The following is a 7,928-nucleotide window of genomic DNA, read 5'->3' as shown; positions in this document are numbered from 1 at the left end:
GAGCCCGGACTGGCTCGAGTTAGGGCGGACTGGTGGCGCCGGTGATCTCACTATGCAACTACGAACCGCTACGAACACAGAGATAGAGTCCGTCTGCGGCAAATAATTTCTCCTAGACGAAATCTCTGAATCAGACGAGGACACGGACGTTTGTGTTGTGAACCATCCTAGTTTCGCACGGTCGCACCGCATCTGACTGAACATCCCGGTAACGTTACCATGCAATAATTCACCATTTCGAAAGAAATACAAATGAGGAGTAATTCATTAATGAGTTCGCCAAATAACTAACGTTAGACATTTTGTGTGAAATGAATTTCAAGCTCCGGTTGTAGGTAGCTAGCCTTATGGACGGATGAGTAATTCATATATGCTGTTCTGGATTAGTGGGAGTGGCTTGCGCAGCTGTGCAATGTGGTGCATTGTGGGAGTTGTTGTCTTTCATACAAATGCGTCCTGAAGTTACTTTCTTTCTTTCCTCGGTCAAGAAGGCACCAAATTCAAAATTTATTTTACATTTCGACTACATATATGACCCACTTTCAATGAAGATCAATGTTCCCATGGGTGAAATGCTCCTTTAATTAAATAAACATATGCTTATTCTTATATGATCATATCACATCATATCAACATCTTTAATTTTATATAACACTTTTTAATGTTAACTTTTTTATTAAACGCATCCTATTACATTGACATAAAGATCATTATTGACCATTTTAGTACATTTACTCTTTCAGTCTGGCACTCGAGCTCCATACTCCCTGCTGAACCAATCAGTGCCTGTCCTCAGGTTGTACCTGGATGGGAGAAGTGACCTGAGGCCAGACTTTCGACTTAACCAGCAAACACTGACCTACCTCATTTATACACTCCGTGAGGATCGTGATCATGGTTGGGCTCAGGATATAGAAATTCTGGTCTTCATATTCTGGCTTGCAAGTGCAACTTCTTATCGGCTTGTTTGCAGAGCATTTGATATGCCCCGTTCAACAGTTCACATGATTGTCCACAAAGTCTCAAAACTGCTCCTCAGAATCAAATGCAAAGTAATCCACTTCCCATCATTAGAAGAGCTAGAGGAAATCAGCACAGGCTTCGCAAACCTGGCTGGCAGTCCTGTCTTTAGTTCAGTTGCTGGTAGCATTGATGGCTGTCACATTAGAATCAAGCCTCCATCTGCTGATTCTATGTGTTACTTAAACAGAAAATTGTTCTACTCTATACAGTTACAAGCACTCTGTGACCACCAAGGTAAATACCTGGACGTTTTTGTGGGGTATCCCGGATCAGTCCATGACTCCCGAGTGCTCAGAAACAGCACAGTCTATTTGAAGGCACTGTACCCACCAGAGGGATACCACATTTTAGGAGATGGGGGTTACCCCTGTCTTAGCCAGCCAATCTCTCTCATCACTCCATATAGAGAGCCACTACAGAATCCAACTCAGCGTCGCTTCAACTTACACCATGCGAAAGCTCGATCCATCGTTGAGAGATCATTTGGCATTTTGAAAACCCGGTGGCGGTCACTTTTCTTTAAGGCCCTTGAAGTCAAGCCAGAATTTGCTCCAGAGGTCATCACTTGTTGTACTGTACTGCACAACATCTGCATCACGAATGGTGACATCATGGAGCCAGAGGAAGAAGGACAGCTGAATGGTGATGATCCTGATGACCTGCAAGTGAGAGAGCCACAGAGTGGAGAACACACCAGAGACCGCTTGGCTGCAGCCGTTTCTGCTCCAGATGATGATGATGATGATCTTCCTCCAGCCCTAAGACATCATGATTATTTATAACATATGTTATAACCATGTATATATTATAGTTATGTTCAACTACTATATAGTTAGTATGTAATTAAATTAAAAACAAAACGAGTGTAAGTATTTTAGGTTAGTTTATGTATCTGTTGTTTTTTCCCATTTTAATTCAAATCTAAGCTAATTTAAAACATGTTATAAGTTCCTTGTTATAAGTATTATAAAATAATATAATCATATCTTAATGTGTTTAGATGTACATGCTATTGTTAATTTGCTATAACAGTTTATATTATTATAAGAATTAAAGAATCAGTTTTTTCAAAACAAACAAAAAAAACAGTAAAACTCAAAATTATTTATTTAGAAAAAGAGATTACATTTTTATACTCAATGTTCAGATTTTACATTTTTTCAACAAGTTTCTCCAGAATTGAGAGAAGTCTCTCCTCTCTGATGTCCTCTTTTCTCATTCTCTCTTCTGTTCTTTCTGCTTCCCTCTCTAAAAAATCCAGTACTGGATCTTTTCTCTGCCTCTTTGCTGGCCCTGCCTCGCCACTCTCTCTCCTGTCCTGTTGTTCCGGGTCCTTAGGGACTGAACCAAGAGAACTCACTGCAGGAACAATGGAGTCTTCCTCTGATGAGGCAATTAGGATAGGGGGCTGGATGGATGGCCTCCCACCTAATGCCTCATCCATGAGGTCAAACCACTTCCATGTTCCTGCAGTAGACTCTCCTGATTCAGTCCCAATCCCAGTAGGTGGCTTTCTTAGCTCCTAAAAATAGTTTTATAAGCAAATGATGTACAACCCAACAGTGTTTTATTATAATTATAGGCAAAAACGAATCCATCTGCTTCAGTCACACACATTTTTATCATATGTAGAGGGAACGATATATTTATCTCGTGGCCACGACTTCATATTTTCAGAGAACCACATCTATTTCTTGTGGCCACGAGTTATGTTTAGGGAACCACATGGTCCTAGCCTACTGTAGGCCTACAGCAGTCGGAGATGGAGATGACTGATGAAACAGCATTTTACTTTGAGTTAGGAATGTCAAATAAAGATATATGAGCAGAAAGCCAGCGCACAAAGGGAGCGCACACAGCGTGTTAAAGCTGTATCGCCCCAGTTTCTAAACATCTACGTTAGCTCCTTTTATCAGGAACAAATGGCCATAACCTGTAAATAGACATAAATCATGACATTTTGTTCGTGGTAAATGTAGTGATTTCACTCATGGTTATTATATTTGACAGATTATATTTTATCTCTTGAAATGCCTTTAAATGGCAAATTAGACCAGTAAACATAGTTTTACACTTGCCCAAAAGTGACTTAAAGCCTCCACTTATTGAGTGAACTGTTCTTTCTGCCTAAATATTAGACTACTTGATTTTAAACTTGCCTTGCCTTGGATAAGATATCTGTCAAATATAGTAACCATGAATGAAATCACGTAATTTACCATGGACAAAATGTCATGACTCATGTCTATTTTGCAGGTTATGACCATTAGTTTCTGATACTATACCTATATGCTACTATATCTTTATATGACATTCCTAATTCAAAGTAAAATGTTGTTTCATCAGTCATCTCCATCTTCGACTGCTGTAGGCTATGGTTACAGACCAGTGTGGTTCCCTAAAGTCGTGGCCACGAGAAATAGATGTCATTCTCTCAAAATATGAAGTCGTGGCCATGAGATAAATATATCGATATATATATATCAAGTAAATCTGTAAATATTATCTTACCTTGTATTTTTTTTTTAAATTTTCCCACTTTTTAGCCGCTCTGGCAGGGGATACCACATCCAGCAGGCCTATCTCCTTAAGGACTGCTCTGTAACATATAACATAATGATTTACACATTAATAAATACACATCAATTAAACCGTATTATTATAATTAAACTGTTTGATTCTGAAACTCACTCCCATCCATGCTGAGCAGCGTTTCTCCGCCCAGAAAAGAGATGGCCATGGGCTGTTCTGTTAACAATTAGCACTCGTATGTCCTCATCTGTCCCTAAGCAAATTAAAATTCGTCAGTACATTATTTTCTAAGACGTAACGTTAGGTGAATAGTGTAACGTTATGCAGTTCACTAACAGATATGAAAACAATCGATCAATTTATGTTATGTACAACTGCAAATTTAAGAGTTACAGCACTAAAAGTGTCTAAAAAGTAATTACAGTACCAACAAATAAACCTGTATCATTTCGCTTCAAAATATCATTACAAAGTTTTTTTTTAAAATTAATAGAAAGTTACACTTACATTTATAAAAGTTGCCGCCTCCGTTGCCTGCGTCCGCCATCTTTATTTTTCATTCGCGCTCTATCGCCTTATCGCGTTGGATTGTGGGAAATAGTGTCTCAGCAAGTGTACATCGGATGTACACTCGAATTCAGAGAGGATTGTGGGTAAAAGTAGTGAACGAATGTAGGGAATGATGTCGTTCACTCAGAATTCGGACACCACTACAAAATGGCCGACACCCTAAATAGTGCACTATATAGTGGATAGGGAGCGATTTCAGACACAGCTTAAATATCAGCTGTATGCAGTCACTCACATTTGTTTTTTGACCACTGAAAATGGGTTAAGTTCAACAATTTGCAAATAGAGCAACATTGAGATCTCTGGGAATTAACCTTATAAGGCCCTAACAATTTACATACAAAAATAATAGTTTGCTAATAACCAGAATTTAAAATTATATTGGAATATTTTTAATACTTATTGAGTTACAGGCACGTGCAAACATAGGAAAATAATATTTATGGCTCCCAGACAGGAATGTTCTATGCAATCATTTTCATAAAAAGTAACAAGATACACTTCTAGTTTCAACATTATTTGTTATTCAGACATTCCTCTTTTTTAAAAAAAGTATCGGCTGTATGCAAAGTGACTCACATTTGGTTTTTGATCACTGAAAATGTGCACAATTTAACAATATATTCATGTAGCAGCATTGAGGTCTTTATATCTACGAGGTTGAAACATAGAGGGTCTTTAAAACGAAGATACCAGTAGAAATGTTTATTAAAAAAACAGAATCTAAAAGGACATAAAGAGATCTTTAACACAGCAAAAAAAAAAAACACAAGAAGTACTTTTTCCCCATTTTTGAATTGTCACGGTTGGCACATAATGCAACAAATATTGCTAAACTCAACCGTTTTTACTAATAGGCCTACCAATCTCTGCGCAAAAATAAAATAATGATGCTGCCATCTTTCTAAAGTCATTTTTATCCCCCTGTAAGTTGGCTCCAAATTGTAATTTTGACCACCTTAAACAAAATAATGGATTACTCAGTTAATATACATCCATGACATTTAATATTTTGGCTTTCATCACTATTTATATTTGTCTTTTTTTAGGGAAAATATTAACAAAATAAAATATTTGTGGCGGGGAAGTTTACGAAATGTAGTTGATTTGACACGGAATGACCCAATACTGTGTTTAAGATGTACGTTACGTGTACGAGCGAAAATGTGACACAAATTCCACATCCGTATATTATTTACATATGGGTCTTGTGGGGCTTCATGAACAAAAACCAGATGTGTAAAGTCCAAGTTCAGAAAGTAAAAGTCGTCCTCAGAATTTTGTTGAATTTGCTAATTAGCACAGTTTTTCAGCCAGGAGACAGAACTAATTAGTGAAATCAGCTGGATGAGTTCATGGGTGGAATAAACATTTGGCAGGACTTTTGCTTTCTGACCCCTGGACTTTACACCTCTGACAAAAACTCGCTCAAGTTTAGTACAAAGCCCAAAACAATTATGCTTGTTGTATTCGACTCTGTGAGACCTTTCAAATGACACATGACACACGACTATCTGAGCTGTATGATGTATTTGACATATCACAGTACATACAGTAGTACAAAAAAGTATTTCATAAATTATGAAACCATTTTTTTTCTATTTATCAGCACTACTTAGGAGTTAATCAAATTTGCTACATTCATTAAGCTTTCAAATGACACTTATTTTGTGTTGCTCAATTTTTCCTTTTGACCTACTAGAAATACATGCTCAGTTTTGTCCCCCAGTTTGAGAAGCACTGCTATAGGCTGAGAGTCACCTAATGTGAACTTGACTGACGTGGCTAACGCTACACATGATTTTTTATTGTCTGCCTTGTTAATTCACAACAACTCTGAAACAAACAACATATATTTGTCAGTACCACGGCGACTGTGTTTTTAAGTTTAAGCTACTTTTACTTATACTAAAATTAGATAGTTTTGTTATACTATTTAAAGGGGTGGTTTACTGCCTTTTTTCTTTGCTTGATTGTGTTTATGGGCTGCAATATAACATGTCTTCGTGTTTCGTTTGTTAAAAAACGCCTTATTTTTCATAAATTTCACCTTTATTGTAAGCCGCTTCCTCCTCTGTCATTTGAACGACCGGTTGACTTCCTGAGTCTATGAAACCACTCCCTCAGAAACAGGCAATGGGCTCAGATTGGTTAGTTCGGCCGGTGTGTTGTAATTGGCTAAACTGCGTCCGGAATCTTCACGCCCATTACCTTTACGGGCGACAGTTACATGTGCTCCTGGCCCGGTCAAATGTAATGGTGTCAATATTGCCTCATCAGTTTGAGCCAGAATCAGACCCAGAGAGCAGTGATGAAGAGAGTCAAGCAGAACCTCCGCAAACACGGCTCTTACTAAACGTTTCTGAATGGTAATTTTTTTTTAATTATTATTATTTTCTCAAAGAATTTCCATACGCTGTTACTTGAAAATGCTACTGCTGTTTGTTAGCTTTTGAGATACGCTTTCCCCCTGATTAAACATTTAATATAACTGAATACAGGACTGAGTAATACCGTTTTTTAAAGATATTGTTTTATTGATAGAATGAACAACCGTTTAACTATTCACAAAACTTACCGGTAGTTTACTCAGTTTGTCGTTTTCTTACATGATAACAGCAGCTGAAGTTCGCTGTTGCGATAATTTTTTGAAGTTTGTACACGTTTCTTATACACACAAAATAACATCGAACTAACTAGCTACTATAACCAAACAGCTTTGGCATTGGTTTGCGTTCTTGATCAAATCAAAAAATTACGTCATAAAGTAGCTATACATGGAAAATACGTTTACAAAATGTGTACATATTACAAATTCGGGTCCAAAATGTTTATACGCATCTGTCATATACTAAAGCCAGCGCTGGCATTTTTTTACATCCTTGATAAAACTAAAACATTACGTCTTAAATTATACAGGCAAATACATTTAAAATGATTAAATCTTACTTGCAGGTTGTGGCCTCTGGTTTTAAAGCTGTAACTGCTTCATGTTGGAGTAATAGTTTCTTGTTGAATCCGACATTGAACTCGTGTAGATTCTGGAAGCTGTCTTCCGTAAAATGCGCAGCACAGAGAGCTAAACTACGATTGTAATTGTCAGGAACATAATCAAACTTAAATTTTAACCATTGTTGACGAACTACAGCGTCTGTAGGAAGCCTGAACACAGAAGACCTGACAGCTGGGTGAAAATAACACTTTGACGGCTACAGCTCTCCACTAGGCCTATAACTCCTCCTCTTCGACAGCAGAACATGTTCCGGAGGGAGGGTTGATGTAAATGTATGGGTTAGTTACGTATAAAACCCGGGAAGTATCTCGTTGTAGTCCCATTCGAGTCGTTTTTGTAGGCATTAAACTTCCTGATTTTTAAAAGACAATATCTCCGCTTACGTTGAACTTTCAGCGCAGCAACTTTGCAGATACTGTTCATGCACCAACAGCAACATTACACAGTATTTAAAATGAAAAAAGTGAAATAGCAATCAACCACCCCTTTAAACTAAATTGGACCAAATGATTCGTAAAATTATTCACTGATTCGAATCACTCGAATCACCTCAATCTGACGTCACCTGGTGGTCAAACTGTGTCAATGCAACGAGAACAAACACAAACGTGTGTAATTCTTTTACAAACCCACTGCTAATATTTTCATGAAAGTGTGATCTGTTAAATGTTATCTTTAAATGTATTTAATTAATATTATACAAATTTAATACCAAAAATAAATCATAACTAAATATAAAGTGTTTGTATAAGTTGTGTTATTAAAGTACATTAACTCTCTCTCTGACTGA

General features: G+C 37.2%; 1 protein-coding gene across 1 annotated transcript in view; it reads left to right on the top strand.

Moving 5' to 3' along the window:
- The window catches only part of LOC311289282 (uncharacterized protein), a 333,082-nt gene that overhangs the window by 317,932 nt on the left and 7,222 nt on the right, over positions 1-7,928 (top strand). The window lies entirely within an intron of this gene.

Source organism: Rutilus rutilus (assembly GCF_951802725.1).
Source record: "Rutilus rutilus genome assembly, chromosome: 4".
In the NCBI taxonomy this organism is placed as follows: domain Eukaryota; kingdom Metazoa; phylum Chordata; class Actinopteri; order Cypriniformes; family Leuciscidae; genus Rutilus; species Rutilus rutilus.
The sequence above is the reverse complement of the archived record's forward strand: the minus strand, read 5'-3'. Positions and strand labels throughout refer to the sequence as shown.